Source organism: Symphodus melops (assembly GCF_947650265.1).
Source record: "Symphodus melops genome assembly, chromosome: 22".
NCBI lineage: Eukaryota > Metazoa > Chordata > Actinopteri > Labriformes > Labridae > Symphodus > Symphodus melops.
The window spans coordinates 8,307,359-8,324,572 of NC_136712.1; the positions used below are offsets into that span (position 1 = coordinate 8,307,359).

The 17,214-nt window shown below is 40.6% G+C and overlaps 1 long non-coding RNA gene across 1 annotated transcript in view; it reads right to left on the minus strand.

The window, feature by feature from the left end:
• Nucleotides 1-577: 577 nt before the first annotated feature.
• LOC306817817 overlaps nucleotides 578-17,214 on the minus strand; it is a 74,352-nt gene continuing 57,715 nt past the window's right edge. The window contains exon 3 of the long non-coding RNA XR_013778078.1: nucleotides 578-661. This is a non-coding gene — a long non-coding RNA (uncharacterized lncRNA). The remainder of the gene's footprint in view (nucleotides 662-17,214) is intronic.

Here is a 17,214-nt window from a genome sequence, read left to right on the forward strand (position 1 = left end):
TGTAAGGCATGCGTGTTCCTCGACCCTGCTTTGAATCCAGCGTTTGCTCTGCTGCCGTGACTTGCCCTTTTCATTTCTGTTGCTGTGTAAACACTAACAAGCCGCAGAGAACAACCTGAGCAGCGGTCCTCTTAATAAAAAGAAGTTGAAAATGATTGCGGACCACTGCTGCTTCCAGTGTCCCACTGTGAGGACGACCGTGCCGTGCCTGAGTATTTACCTGCTATTATGACAAACGAGGGCTGATTATTACCCAGGGTGCACTGGGGATAGCAGTCATTATAGGAACTTCCTGTTGCTGCTGCAGCTAGCCGGTTGTCCTCCATAGTAACTTACTAAACACCTGTGCTGGACGCCTCAGGCTTTGGCAAAGAAAGAAAATTAATATTTATCAAGAGGAGCCGCTTCCGACTAATTACCCGAGCAGAATGAGCTGCTTCCTGTAACAATATACCAGACACAAAAACTATTACATGGTTTGTTTGTTTTTTATATCCTGTGATCTTTTCTTTTCAGACAGGATTCATTTTTTTTCTTAGAATTTTAAATGCTGGAGACACTGGTCAACATTTTGTCAGGCCTCACAGTGACAGTGTCAAATCCAAAATGAAACACAGTTAATTGCAGTATCCGTTCTCCTGACAGCTGCGTGGATGGATTTCTGTGAATCAGAGGAAATGTCATAAGTGATTGCCTTAATGGATTACAGCCCAAACACAGTGACTCTGGAGAAAACACATTAGCCCTACTCGTGATTTGATTAGAATTTAATCATTTCTACATTTGTACTCCACTGCTTATTACTTGTTTTTTTTTTTTTTTTATCTCCAAAAATCTCCAAAATAAAAAAACCCCAAACTGTCAAGGTTTTGCTGTTGTCCACACTCTTTTAAAAATTCAGGTTAGGCTGCACGTTACACATTTCCAAACTGCAGCTTGAACATTTAAAGGGACAGTTCACAAACGATCTTAGTTACCTCTAGTTATTGGAGGGTGCATTAAAAGAATCCTTTACTCACTTGTGAGTTTCTGGCCAATATATATATTAAAAAAAAGACAGCCGCATTAAACTACAAAATCTGAAGTAGCACCATCATGATGTGGTCCCCGTCCCCAAAAGAGCAATTTCACTTGGGATGTCTAGAATGAGCAACACATGTTTATGACAACAAATTTGGAAGGTTGCAAAATGAAGCCCACATCTGCAAAAAATGTTGCCCCAACATATGTAAGGACAGGATGATATGGATCATATTAAGCTGTATTTTTTTCCATCATAGTTAAGTTTTTAAAATTGGGGTCAATGAGGCAGCTATATGCAGGCTGTAGTGGCACACTCTGCTTTCTTATGTGCATCTTTGATCAAAAAAGCACTTTAACAACATTGACATTTCTCTTAAATATGTCATTTAAAAGGAGATTTAATTCTTCTCATGTCAATTAAAGTTATAGGGCTATATCTTGCGAATATCATATGTATATTACTTTATTTAAAATGGTTCTTAACCAATGCAGAAATGAGTGGTTAGGAACATCCATAGTTTTAAGATGCATACACATGCTCCACAATGATTCATCCTCTCTCTGCACAGATTCCAAGTTAGAGTTCCTGAACTGCACTAATCTGTGTCCATGTGCACGGCAGGTCTGAGGTTACCACTCTCGTGTGACGCATACTGGACGGGGACGGGCTTCGAAGCTTCTGTTCTTAGACCCTTCAGTTTGAAGAGGGTAAAAGTAAGTGCATTTCCTTAAGCAGGTGAATTTAAAAAAAAAACAGAACCTCCTGTTCTTCTCTGCACAAACAACATCTCTCTGAAGAGAAAGAGGGATAAACATGCCCTGCTTATTTTCCCAGCAGTGTAGGCCTCGATAACAAGAGGCCTTCAAGTTAACCTGCTAAATCTGGTCAATGACATTTAAGCCCAGGTACGAGCTGAATCACAAACGAGACTCAGTACTGAGAACTGTTTCACGCACACACACACACACACACACGTCATTGATCTCACCAGTAACAACAGCATGATCACGAGAGGATCAATGGCATGTATTAACCCTATGTGAATGTGGTGCACGTTTATTTGTGAACGTGCTCCCTGTCCAGCTCACGGCACAGTCTCTCTGCAGCTCTCACTGCGGCTCCACATGAAAATATTCATCTTTAATAAGATGTTTACAGCACATGATTTATTTTGATATTCCTATGCCTGCTCTCAAGAAGATTCATTGCCGATGCCATGATGCAGAAGCAAAATATTCACATTGCTCCACGTGTTAGACTCAGACATGCTCCCTTTTGTTTTCTCTCATTGATTTTGGCTGCTAGTGCCACCAAGTGGCTGCACTGTCTTGCACTGCAGAAGAAAGCAACACTGCTCACGGCTGTCCTCTCCTCCTTCTTTACTCAGCCGGCTCAGTCTATGTGCTGGGCTCCTTCACCAGAACAGAGACTGGAAATGCCTTTTTAAATGTTCAAGGCAGCTCAGTGGCTGTCCTCAACGTTTCCATTTGTATCACAGGCTGACGGAACATGTATATGTATGCGAGTGGGTTCAAAAGGACTTTTAGGCCTGCTGATAGATGTGCTGCTGATTGTTGAGTAGCTGCTAGATTGAAGAGCCGTCCACCTGCATGACTCGCGCTCTTCCTCTCACTTTCTGCGGCCGGCGTCTCCTGGGATGGAGAGGTGGGCAAGTGCTGTGAGTGATATACGAGCCCGCCTGAGAGAGATGAGAAGGACCTGCCATTCCCTGTCAAGAGGGGACGTCGGAAGGCGAGAGGTTACACACATTGAAATGCCATTTCCTGCAGTTCACTACTTGTCTCTCGCTCTTACCTCGGAGACGGGGATGAGAAATGTGCCTCATGAAAAATGGCTCCCATTACAGACTTGACCCCTGCTGATCTTTGCTGGTGACCCCCCACATATTATTAGTGTGACCCCCCCTCCCCTCCCCCAATACAATGTCTCCACCTTTTCACCCCCGCTTACACATACACACACATGTGCACACACGATGGCATGCAAAGAAACACTCCTAACCCTTCCGCTCCCTTCGTTCTCCCGTGGGTGCCTTCAGATTAGTAATGACCATCTAGCTAGCTGCCAATAGGACCTCAGTGAGTATCTACTGCTGGCCCTTTTCTAAATCAGTGTAAATGGATCTGCTTCACACCAAAGGACAAGAAATTAATCTAGCGCTAATCACTAGCATGGACCACTTACCAGTTACGGTACATCAGCTGGAACTGGATCTATAGTGATGAATTACTGGCATTACTGCGTGTTAAACAGGGCTGGGGAAAGTAACTGTAGAAACTCATTCGTAAAAGTAATTTACTTTACTTAAATGACTTACTTTAGAGAAGTTGAAGGTATCTGAGAAACATGCTTGAGAATTTTTTTTTACCAAAAATATGCTAGTAGCATTTTTTTTCCCCAGGATTGCGCTATGAAAATATATGAACAAAAAAAACATCCCAGGATTTTAGATTAAAGTGGCTCGAGGCCATGTTGCTGTGATGCAGGGTATAACAAAATCCCTGGGTCAGGGTCACACTCATTCACGCACACACTTACAGACAATTAACCAGCGTGTCTTTGGACTGAGTGGGAAGAATCCGGCAACATACCCAGAGAGAACCCACACACGCATAACAAGAACATGCAAACTCCCACACAGCAAAGCTTCCGTGCCTTCAAACAAGGAACTTCCTTGCTGTGATGCAACAGGGGCATTCATTTTCCAATGAAAGTGTTATTTCAACTTTAACACGAGGATGACTTACCAGTGAGACTTGAAAAAAATTGACATTTCATTGTCATTATTTTATTAGTGTTTCAAAAATAAAGCCAAACATGGAGCGTCAGTGGCCAAGCGGTTATGTATGAGGGTTTATGTTGTGTGGCCCATATACAGATATACAGAGGCTATTGTCATTGTAGCAGTGGCTGTGGGTTCCAATTCAACCCTGGACCTTTGCTGTGTGTCGTCACCTCTTTCTCTTCTCCCATTATTGTCTCTCTTCAGCTGTCCTATCAATGAGGGCAAACAATTTTCAACTAGCTAAAAGGCCTTACTCTTGTTGCTTTCCATGAATCCCTCATGACCTCATCACGAAGCCACATCTAGCAAGATAAGTTACAGTGCTAAGGAAAAACTTTCTTTAGAGGCCCTGACACATCAAGTACACAGAAAAGAATTAGTGGCGACGAAGACCAACTGTGGCGTTGGCTTTTTCGTTGTCAGCCCTTCGGTCTATTAGTGGAAAAAGTATAGAAGAGGCAGAGGCGACAAATCAGGAGAAACTGCACTAAATGGGCGAAAGCACAGATACGACAGCAGCAGACTCGAGGGGCTTTCCCGAACCTGGAGTTACATTAAACTTCCGATCAACCAAATTAGAGTAATTTCTCTCAACAACCGCGCCAACCAACGTTGATTCAATATGTCGAATCTGCCGGGAAAAAAAGGCAGACAGTTGGGGACGGAGCTGGACACACGCTACAATCACTGGACGGCTGATGATCTCCTTGTTGTGTCAGGGAACTTAAGAGGCAGAAACCTGAAGAAGAACCAGACTCATGATGAACGGCAATCTACTGAACCTGTGTTGGCCTTATAAAATAGCACGGAGAGAGATGCAGGAAGAAGGAGAACGATAGATAGGTGTGATAATAGACTGATCTGGCTTATATTATTGTTAGCAACTGTAATGATGATGAAATAGGGAGGACTGAAGAGGTTGAAGTTGAGCAGCCCTATATCATATTCTTGTTAATATTGCTATATGAATACACTATACATCTGTCTAGTTATATAGGTTGGAGACGTGCACTTTTAATTTAAATATTAGCAGAAACTAGATTTTTCATGAACAGCATTTTTTATTTTATTTTTTTAACCAAAAATCTGTTTGTTGTTCGGTTTTATTGTTTCTTCTCATAGTGTTTAAATGTCAGCTTGTTTGAGTGATTCAAAAGGCTGCCCATAACTCCAAGAAAAAGTGTTTATTAAATGACAGAACGTCTCAATAATTATCTGAGAAATGTTTTCCATTTTGAGCTGACCTCATTGGTCATCCTCCGGTTCAAAGAGCCTGTATCTCACTGCCGGGCTGCCTGGCTGGATGGAGCATTATACAGTGTGCGTGGGCTTTTGTAATAGAGCAGTCCAGTTTGCAGAGAATTGGCATAAGCCCTTTATATATTGTCCGCCTACGGAAAGAAAGCCATTTTTCCGCTTCTCGAATTACACAAACACAGAAACAACTCAGCCATTCAAATGTAATGTAGAAAATATGAAAAACAATGGCCATGTTTGTGTGATACAGGGTCAAACATCTTTATTTCATCTTTGATAATGATAATAACTGATAACTAGTGTGACCTGAGTCACCACTGAAGCTATACCTGGCATGTTTTTCTTTTCTCACACAGCACATACTGTGCAATCGTAATGAAGATGGGTAGATGGAACAAAAGGTATTGTACATTTTATGTTTGGATCCAGACAAGCTTCATTGTTCTAAGTGAAACTGTTTATTTTGCCAGAAAAAAAATAAGACTGTTGCTTTGGGAGTTGAATGTGGTGGATAACAATGGTTTCATAAAACATGTCTTGAGGAAACAATGAATGACATGATACAGTCGAAAATGGACACGGGGCTTATTTTAAGACATGTGTCTTCCTTGTGTTCAAACAACTCGAAGAACTTCTCGCTGGATATAATATCTACCAATCCCCACACACTTTTACAATCTAATGACAGAGGCTGCCATGTTAGGCTCATCATTGATTGGAGTCATTTGGGGTTCAGTATTCATCCAAAGGACACTGCAATGAGGCCTGTGGGGCTTCAAATCCAATTGCAGATAGTTCAATCACCAGACTACCAGATGTATCCCCTGTGCCACAACTACAAAATAAAAACTACAAAATTGCTACCGACATCAGCGAATTATCCTTTTATAAGAAACAGATTTGTTGCTCTTGGGTATCATTAACTAGGGTTTTCTAAAATTCAACTTCTATATCTGTCAAATGTGATTTAAAAAAAAGGTCAAAGCTAATGACTCTTGCAGCAATAAGCATTACACATTATATTAACAATACCAAAGCAGCGTTCCATTGTGAGATGGAAGTCAAAAATTCTATGCTGGTTTTTCCAACTTCCAATCTGAGTTCAAAATTAACCAACAGGTCATTGTGCTTACCTGTAACTGTGTGCATAGCCACATTGCTGTGACTTTAATTCGACCAGCTCGGTCTACATGGATCTCTGTGGAGTTTTCGATTTGGAATTCCAACTTGAATGGCCGTTTTTCGATTTCCTTTTCCGAGTCTGGGGTGTTTTTTTTTTTTTTTTTTCAGCGTTCTGAGTACAATGGAACGCAGCATGAGCTAAACCTGTTACATCCAACTGAGCGGGACATTAAATGCAAGCTAGCTGGTCGCACACTTTTGCAGCAATTTGGAAAATATGATTTGGAAGGGTTAATAATGTAATAAAAATGTATAACTTTTTTACTTACTGCTTCTTCTACTACAATGTGGAGGAATCAAGAGGCCAGGAGGCCTGACTAGTTCAAGGAGCAATATGTAACTCTGACGCCTAGTGTTTGAAATTGTTACTGCAGGCCAAATTCAAAACTTTACAGAGAGCTGTGTCCCCACCTCACAGTCCATGTGCTCGCAGGTTGCCATGTTGCAGACATGAACGTTTCAGAATTTAACTTAGCTCTGCATCAGTCCTGAAACCTTTTTGAGTTTTATTATTTATTTATTTTTTTAATGTATCCTAGTTTTACCATCACATAGGCTTACATAAAATATGATTAAAACATTTAGAAATATAGAATTTATAGACATTTTCTTTCATTTACAAATATTCTCACAGAAGTTTTATTTCTCCTCCATCTCTCCAATAAGATGTGAATGTAAATGTGAATTCCCTAATCAAGCCCAATGTATGTGAATGAATATCCATACGAGGCTGTTAACTGGCATCGAATGATTTTGCTAATCGATTCCTCTTAGCACATCATTAACAGACATGATGTGGGATGAAGACAAGCTCTGCAGAGACAGTCACTTATAAGGACTGAAACTGTTTTACATATTTAGCATATTAGCGGTTGTTTATAAGAGACACGCTGTTTTTATGAGTGGAGACAGAGACAGTGCTCACACTGAGAAATCAAGGAAGCTGCAATGTTGTTACACATTTATGCAAAAACAAATCTGATCAGAAGTAACCTCCGGGCAATGATACAAAAGAAAATGTGCTGTGGGAGGAAGGCGAGCAAATATTTGATCAAAGTTAAGAGGACTGTCTGCGTGTTAAGCTTTTCATCTACATCCAACTTTGCAGCCCGGCAACAACAGCTACCAATCAAAAATATTCAAATTCTGTATGTTCAGTGGCACATTCTGTTCTGCCAGAAATAGACAGAAGTCTTCAAGAGTGTGGAAGAGAAACAGTGCTGAGGAGGCAAAGGAAATAATTCCACTATTTGATTACAGTTGGTCTGATGGATACTGCAGTGCTCATAAAACATCATTTATTTGCACAGCGTTTTATTAGCAAATATTAAAACTTATTAAAACAGTGGGGATGCTGCGTTTGTAGCCAGAATAATGATTGACCACAGACTCAAAGCAGGGCTCACTGCAGATGAATCCAGAATAAGTAACCCGTGTTTTATGACCACAAAGAGGTTTCACTCACCACCACATCTGCTCGTCTAAATGATACTCAATAACCCAGCCCAACTGGAATCTCTGATAGTACAAGCTCATCACAATTTACATTGGAATAGTTATGAAAATTACGTTTTGCAATTCAAATCTACAATCAAGAACCCCAGAGGGATAATTTTTTATCATTTCCATATTCATCTGTAGCAGTGTCAACAACTCTAATCTCCCCCGTGGATGTTATTAGATATGTCAAGTTCTCCGTTGGTAATCCAACAACTCGTACAGGAGCACAGTCCTACTTCTCAAAGCCTTTGCTGGTTTAATGAGCGTCTCCCAAGCCCCATTCTTTTTCTCAGTATCATATCACCAGCACAAGGTTTGTTTCTACAATGTTCAGTATAAAGAGAAACTGTCAAGAACATGTCAGAGTGACCCTGGTGGGACAGATTTTCAAATGAAATTTGAAATAAAAATCTCAAAGGGAGTATGGCGTAACCAGTGAGTCACTAATGGAAAAGAAAAGTCATGGTTAAAATGTTTTTGTATGTATTCCCCTAAATCTATTCTGAATACTGAGATAGAATTTAAAATTAATTTTATTTGGCAGTGGATTGTTTTAAGAGGCCAGATCATTTATTTCAAGAGCAAAGAATCCTCCATTTAGAAATAAAATTGGGCAAATAATTGACTTTGCTGCTGTTGACTTTGCCAAAATGAAACTGTTGTTTTTTTTGTTTTTTTAAATTAACCCTTTAAAAGAATAAGCTTTTATTTTCAACAAGCAAGATCGTCCGTTCAGACAAAAGACCTTGAACTTAGATTTGGCCATTCCTGATCCCAGACCAAAATGTCCATATTTAAAGAGTTGGAGGTGAAATTGGGAATAACATTGTCAGAATGGATGATTTAAAGGTATATTACATATATGTGTGCTGCGTTGTACAAAGAAACAAGAACAGGTTATTTTACCAATTAATTTTTTTTTTTAAACAGAGTAAAAGTAACGAAATACATTTTTAAAGTAACTGACCAAAAGACTTACAAACCCTTGAACACCCTTCATTTGATCTTTGAAAAAACTAACAAAATACATTTTTTAAATTTAATTTCTTACACATAATAAACTCAAACTAACTTTAGAAATACACTGAACCACACAAAACACTAATATCTCATCAAGGCTTCATTTTCTGTGGACTGTATTTTGCACACACCTTGATTAAAATGCCCCTCCTTAATCCCAAGCCCCCAGGCTCCTCGACCTGCCTCAAACACCCCTCTTGTCTCTTGCTGTTCCCTCGTTATCACCGCCAGCTTGCCTGTCCCAAATGCCCTTCCTCCATGTGGTTTTTAATACACCACCTGCCTTCAAATGCCCACCTTGCATCTCATTACAACCTCAACAAACACATCACCCCCTTTAAGGCTTTAACTCTCATATGTGGGGGAATTAGCGGATTCAGCTATCCAGTGTGGGTTGGGGGTTTTCGCACGAGAATTCGGGTCTTAGATCATTGCAATAAGAAGCAATTAATAGTAAAACTTGCAGTGTGGGTTGGGACCAACAGTACTGATTTGACCAAATATGTTCATGTGAGAGGCAAGCATTGGGGAAAAACAGCTGTTAGAATAAATAAGAGTTCGCTGATGACAATGGATGTAAGTTTGTAAATGCATGCACATCACAAGTAAGCATATGTTCAAAGGACGAGAAAAAAAACAGAATTAAAACAGTCAAATGAGCACAGTTTATTCAACACGGTTAATCAAGGGATCGTTGCCAAGTGTGGCTAACTCGAGCAGTGCTAGCATTGCCTGACTTCAGTGGTTAAAGTGAAGGGGCCTTTGTTGGTTATACATTGCTACAATTGAGTAGTCCTTTGCTATTTTACCTGTTACAGGCAAATAGAACTTTACTGTAGCTTCATTTTCTATAAAGAAGTATTAGTAAACCACACAGCTGAAACAAGATGCTATCCGTTCACTGTGTTTGTTTACATCCAGGAAGTAGAGCATTATGGCTGTAGCCACGAACAAGAGCTACAGCCCATTACATTTTACATGTTTTAAAATTAAGAACATTGCAGGCCTTAAAACATATTAATAAGCCATTCAGCCAACTAGTTGTTCATGTGCAGACTTGTGAGGGTACAGACTTTAATCTTTTAAATGGCTAATAGCGTACATCTCTAGTTCTGAACAGTTCAGGTGTTTAATATTCAGAGCAACCAAGTGTTTGCATGGACATTTTTAATAACTTTTAGCCATCAATATAAACAAAGCGTTAACACATTGTGTTAGTTCTAATGACAGATCAACAAAAGGGTTGAGATGGAAGGGCCACTTATTTTGTCCTATCAAAGTCTTGTTTACAAGCAGTTGGGAAACACTTCACTGTCTGAGAATAAATGTCTAAGGGATTCAGTGGATAGAGTTGTAGCTCGGTGTGTCTGGTGATATTCAAAAGGTTAAATCTACTGGTTACCAATTTTTGCACAAAAGCTTATCCTGCCTGAGACTTGGGTCTACAGTCTAAAAGGCTACAACGCAGTTAAAAGGTTACAGTGGATTTGTATGGGATGTATTACGGGACACTGACCAAATAAAAGATTGAATAAAAAAAGAATTGTAAATGTGCCCACTGTGACAAAATAGTTAAAAAAGGAAAAAATAAAGAGTAAACTGGGTATAGACAGATACACTTTAGCTAACAAACAGTTAAACATGAGCAGGCTACAAGTCTGTATCTGAACTACCCAGGATGTGGTGGCTCTCAGTCAGCTTCGATTGAAGCTGCAATTATGTAGAAAGTTTCAGGATTTTGCTCCTATGACTAGAAAAATAAGTTTGGGCAAAAGATGTTTTGCAAAATGAATGTTATGACAGATCACAAAGTTTTGTGCACAAGGAAAGTCACCTAGCTCATTCATAGCTCACATTCATGCTTTCCCAAAAGTTCTACTGCTTGACATCAGTTGGGTATATCAAGCTTTTACACCACAAGTTACGCCTACACACCTGTTCACACAACGATGGAGAGGCTGACCAGTGACCATCAGAAATGACTAATCCCATTTATACACATTCATGCAAACTTTTTCAGCGGGTTAAGTGTCTTTCCTAAGAACACGTAGCTGCGGGAGCTGGGGATTGAACCCTCAACCATCCAGTTAAGAGACAACAAATTCCACTAACTGAGTCACAGACGCTGGAAATTTGTTAATAGATGCATACCCGTATATTAACAGACCCTTTCCTTTCTGTCTTTGTTCACTGAAGGTTTGCTCACTGTTTGAACAGAAGCTTTAGCCATTCCTATTTTTGCAGATGAAAGATGAAGCGACCATAAAAAACTAAAAGTTTACTTAATATTTCTACTCTTATCCAAACATACAGTTTTCTTAGTATTCTGTTATCACAAAAAGAAAGGCTGCTGGGAAACTGTAAAATCCATCAAGTTCAAAAATGGATTCAGGGGTCTATTCAGGTCTATGTTTCTCCAAGCTCTTCATTGTTGTATAAATCATATGGTTCACTTGCCCTTTTTATTAAATGTATTTTTCCTCCTAGTTCAATGTCCAAAATGAAAGACACATGCAGTTTCTCTCATATTTAGACCCAAGAACCTTCAGACTACTTTCAAAACATTTTTTAATACAAGAAGAATAAGATACATTCTTTAACACTAAAACTTTAAAAAAAAAAGGCCAAATAAACACTTGTGTTCGGGAGCCAATTTCTGCCCTGCTCTTTTATTAAGCTCTGCCTGAAATGTGAACAAACTTAGTTATGTCTGCAACGAGAAGAGAAAACTTTTTTATACCCTATGGGAGAGATCATTTTTCTCCTATTCTAGGTCATTCTCAAAAGGTGGTCAAGAGAAATAAAATCCCTCTCCTCCTACATCATCCATTTCTGGCCTTGAGGTACATCATGCTGTTCATCTTCCTCCACTGGCTCACATTTGTCTTCATTTCACTTACAGGAGTTCATCTGTCATCAGTGGAACTATGCAGTCAGGGGTAAGTACAGATGGAGCGACTTTGTGTCTTTAAATCGTAATTAACAACATAGTTTATCTTTTTAAAAAAACAAAAAAAGAACTCTCCTGTGTGATTCTAATTCTGACTTAAGATCTGATTTCATTCCTGTCTACCTTTTTTTTTTTTCCTTCACTCACTAGACCTCCTACTGTCTCAGTGGGATTAAACTCTGACACCTGAATCTATAGGGGAAGACCTGTCAATCTATAGTTTCAAATTGGTGATCCTTCCTGTCTTCTGGAAAAAAAAAAAAAAAAAGAAGCTACTTCTTCTCAAAAAAACCCCAAACGTCTTCTCGTTCTTTGGTTGATTTGTGACCGGTGATCCTCGAGCGTAATCTGTGAAAGTCTTTATCGATATCGCTTGGCTGCCTCCCCCCCCCCCCCCCCCTTACTTTTTATCGCGAAGTTTCAGGAAGACGGGGAGCAAAGTCGAAGAGGAAGAGGGATGGAGTTGAGAGAATGGTGAATGAAAGAGGGAAGGGAAGAGCCTCAAAGAAGACAAGAGGGGAGGACGAGAGAGAGAGAGAGAGAGAGAGAGAGAGAGGGCGTCAGAGAGACGAGGGAATCACTCAATCGTTTCTGCGGAAGGAGAGGAGGTATGAATATTCCAATTTTACCCTGCTCATTAGAGACGCTTGCCTCTTCCTTTGGGGGAAAGCACTGCTCGTGTTTGTTTCCAGCCTGATTATTTGCATGATGTATTCCACAGCTTTTATATTCAGTGATGGGAGAAAGATGACGTTCTGGCAGGCTGACAATGAGGCCTAAGGGGCTCCGAGGCAGGCACAGTCGGCTTTATTCGATGCAAAGATCAAAGGCCACGCTTTTTTACCCCAAATTAGTCGCAATTTCACAGTCACCAAAAAAAAAAAAAAAAAAAGTTCCCTTTCCAACAACTCTGCTTACTTGCACAGCTCCCAAACAAGGCTATTTTTTTCGGAGAGGTTTTTTTGCACTCTGAGAGGAGATTGCTCTTTCGGGACCACAGCCTATAACAAATCTGGAGTCCACACTGCCAGCCAAATGACAAGCTGCTTTCTACTTTTCATTTTGGATGACCACGGAAAGGCACATCATTTCCTGGTCTTTTTTTGGCATGGAGACGGTGGCTGCAGCTGTAGCCCCTGGGCAAAATCACCTATCAAGCAGCCAATCATGAATTGGCATTGAAACACATTCTTTCCATTATTGCTGCAAATGAGCAGTGTGCACCCTGCTACACCATCAGGGTTATTCTCTTTAACATGACCAAAATCATATTTTGGATTTGCTATTTTTTTTATTACAAAGTGCAAATGTTCCTAGTTACTTCTCTTCTGCAATGTTCTTTCTGTTCAATAATTAAGTTTGTTTTTTAAAAAAAAAGGTATCTGTTGTTTTGTTCTGCGTGTGCCTGAAGCGGCCTCTCTTCTCTCGAGAGGTAAAAAGAGACCGGGAGATTTCGGGCTGTCCCAGACAAAAAGATGAACGTGGTCACGGCTCCAAAATGGCGGCCGTACATCGCGCTGTGAAAGAAAAATCAAAGATGACCGATCTCCCTGTCTTACGACACAAAGATAGCCTGCTTGAGGAATCTAACAGTGTTAGAAGTTGAGGAAGATCACACCATAATGCGAACGCTTTTGCGATCTACTGTACATCAACTACCAACCAATAGAAATGTTAGTTTGTACCCTGCGTACGGAAGCGATAGCAGGCGGCCCAGGTTCAAGTCTGAACTGTGGCTCCTGTCCCGCACGTCATTCCCCGTTCTCTCTCCATAGTTTCCTACTGCTGGCTTTGGCTGAGTGGGAGGTCGGGGGTTTGATCCCCAGCTCCTACAGCTACATGTCGAACGTGTCGCTGGGCGAGACACTTGACCCCGAGGTGCTGGTGCTGCTTTGTCAGCAGTGTGTGATTATGGGTGTTCAGTTCAGATTATTGCCTTTTGCAGTATCGAACCACATTGGAAAACATGTGCAAAGAGGTAAACAGTACGACAGAATAAAGACACAGGAAAATAAATAAAAGCAAAAAAAAACAGGCAATATCAAGAAAAGACAGAAAAGCGGAGACAGTAAGGGCCACATGAGAAGCATACCAGGACAACATAAAAGTTTGTTCAGGCTGTGTACAGAGTATGGGAAGACACTGTTTGCATGACAGGCTGAAGCGCATTTAATAGAGCGATACCGTCTGCCTGAGGGAAGGAGTGACCTTCTTCAAAAAAAAAAAAGCAGTCAGAAAGAAGTGCTATACCAGCTCAAGTCCATTTACCATTGACTCTATTTACTGTCCTATCTAAAGATGAAATTCTAAAAAAAAAAAAAAAAAAATAGGATTGGCATGGAAGGAAGCAGTTATTAGCTTGACCACGCAGCCTTTCATGAATGCCACAATGGCAAGATTTTCCTTCTGCCGACCGCCACGGCAACGTGAGCTCGATCAGTTTAAAGCCCATCGAGGACGCTGCGCGTTGACTCACAGCCCACTATAAGACACTTTAAACAGTAAATGAAAAGAACAAAAAGGTCAAAATGATTATCTCAAGACAGAACATTGTGAACATGCGGATTAAGAGATCCATGAGGTAATATTGTATTACAGCTAAAAGGAATCAGGTCTCGATTTACACTGAAAGATTTTGCTTTGGTTTATTGGCCTCATGTTATGTCAAATGATTTTACATTTGTTGTGAAATTCCCATGTTTGCATCACTGCAAATCCTTTTTTTGTTAATCTTTTGAATCTGTGATGCTGAAGAATCTTTTTTTAGAAAAGTCTTCTTTTCATATGAAATCTTCTCTCTGCAATTGGATATTGTTTTTTTTTTTTACTTGAGTCTAATTTTACTGCAAACTCTACATCTAAGAACGACTTGAACAACAAAACTAAACTGTAACCGCAAACAGTAAAACTGCACGATGCCCAGTTGTTGAATGACAAATGTCATTTATAAAAATCATGTTGTTGCTGCAAACATTTTTGAACTGTTCCCTTTTTTTTTTTTTTTTTTTTTTATCCTTAGTTTTCCTCTGTTGCGTCAAAAACAGATTTACCTTTCATGTCTTCAAATTTGGCATCATTTGCCGTGCTGATGACATGCTGACATACAGTTGGAAATTTGGTTGAAGGCTGAGCTTACGATTCAACTCCAGGAAACGCTAACCCTCCCTTCACCCCTGCAAGAATTCTTGCTGATGTTTGAGCTTTCTTTGTTCTCTCGCCCGACAAACGTGATCCAAACATTTGCAAGAGAGACCTCCCTGCACCATTTCATCAACTCCACTGGATACTTCTAATGTGCCGCATAATGAAATGCAGCAGTAAGTACGCAACAGCTTTAAATGCTGGATAAATACAGTCACGCTGCACGTTGCATCATAGCCAGCAGATTGGGCCTGATATGGCTTTACACAAGTGTGATGCCTTCTCAGCACGACACCCCCCACCCCAACTCGCCACTCTCTTTACACCATTTCTCCCTCTGCTCCACTCTCTTCTATCTCTAGCTTCCTTTACAGGAGGAGTCACATAGGCCCAGAGCAGACTTGCGACTGAGACCGCCCGTGTTGCATCATTTATCTGTAGATTTGAGCAGGAACACAAACTTTATTCGATTGCCTTGTGTTTCCAAGAAAGACGCTCACGCCGTCTGCACATATCCCCTCGTAAAATAGACGTTTGAAAATCAAGCATTTAAAATGAAGCACTAAAGGTATGGGATTTTTCTCTAAGTGGCCTCGAGGTAATTTATAAGCGACAGGCTATGAATCAGAGAAGTCTGGGGGAAAAAAAAGACATGAAGACAAAAAAGTTGACGTTTAAGGGAAGAGAGAATTTAGAAGGTGAAAAGGAGATTAAAGAAGGTGAAGCAGATGTGTGGGAAAACAAAAACAGACCTCGTCAGATCATTTAATGATTAAAGGTGACTCACTAACACAAGCTTGATTAAAATAGTCAATATTTTTACAACCTGGGTTTAACCGAGAGGCGGCGTCGCGTGTTGGAAACTGAAGTCAATGAGGAGCTGAAGTTTCAAATAGTGTGAGGCAGCATTTCCAACATGGCCGCCGCCATCATTGAGATTCAAAACTCATCCTCAGAAACCAATAGTGAGACTGTGTCCATGTTTCATACAGTGGATGTGGTGAACACACAAAAGTTAGTCCGAATTTTTTGCAACATTTCAGATCTTGTGAAAATGAATTCAAACGCCAACTTCATGAAATGATTATTGGAAGACTGATTTTCACATCTCACTGTTTTTTTTGTTTGTTTTTTTTTTCGTGGTTTGTCATAAACGACTACTTTATTTCTGGAGAAGCTTCTTTCATTTAATCGATTCAAACACCCCCCCCCCCCATTTCCTTCCTTCCTCCTGTGTTTCCCGCCAATTTAAACATCTTCCCTGCCCAGAAGTCCACCTCTTCATAATTAATCTCACATTTCTGTAGTTCTTAGTCCTCGTGTTCCTGCTTTCCAGTGCTACTCTGTTTGTGTATACCACTGGCAGACTGTCCAGTCTTTCCGAGTGTTTGTTGCGCTTCGCTTTGTTGTCCTTAACCCCGCCTGTTTGGAGACTCTTTGTATTTTTATTTCTGCCACTTGCAGAAAGCCTGCATTAATGACCCTTTTTGGAATTAGGTACCAACTCCACCAATGAAGTCTGCGTTTAGGTCCTGTCTCCTGTGTCCCTGTTCCCCCGTCTGTACCATAAGTGACATTAATTGGTCCACCACAGACTGGTTAGCAACACCGCGCTCTCCCTTCCCTCCCCTCACGAGTGGTTGTGGTTGGGCTAAAGCCATTCAAGGCAATGATGTACATTAAGTGTATGTGACATGCAGCTGTCAGCCTGACTCTCCATTATCCCACAATGAATGCTCTTCACACACGCGGAATGAGGCCTGGTGAACTCACCTGATCAAAGTCACTCATTGTTGTCTATGCCTCAGTGTCTCTCTCTCTCTCTTCTGCATGTCACTTACACTCTTGCGAATCAGAAGAGGACACACACCTGGGGCTGTAGATGGCCTCACTAAACAGGCCATTAGGATGCATTCAGGGACGACAGGGACGGCTTGTAATGCCTCTATAATCACAAAGGCCGTGCTTGGATCGACAGATTGCTTGGAACGACAGTATTTGGACTGCTATGGAATCCAAATTTTAAATGACTGGTCAGTTTTTTTTTTTGGGAGAATGTGTAATCATTTGAATATATTATGTATAGAAAGCGCAAATGAGGTTGTTCACTGTCAAGTCTAATGACATCCAAAGCAAACACAAATTTAGATGCACCTTAACCTTAAGTAAGCATGCTCATTTGGCATTTCATTGTGAGGATAAAACAATAATCAGTTCAATGAGACGCTGCACAAGCCGAGTCTGACATGTGCAAGACAGCGACGTCTCGATCTAGAGGGCTCGTGTTGAGTTTAACTGAGCACGGCGGACGACATGCCTAAAGACTCTGAAGAG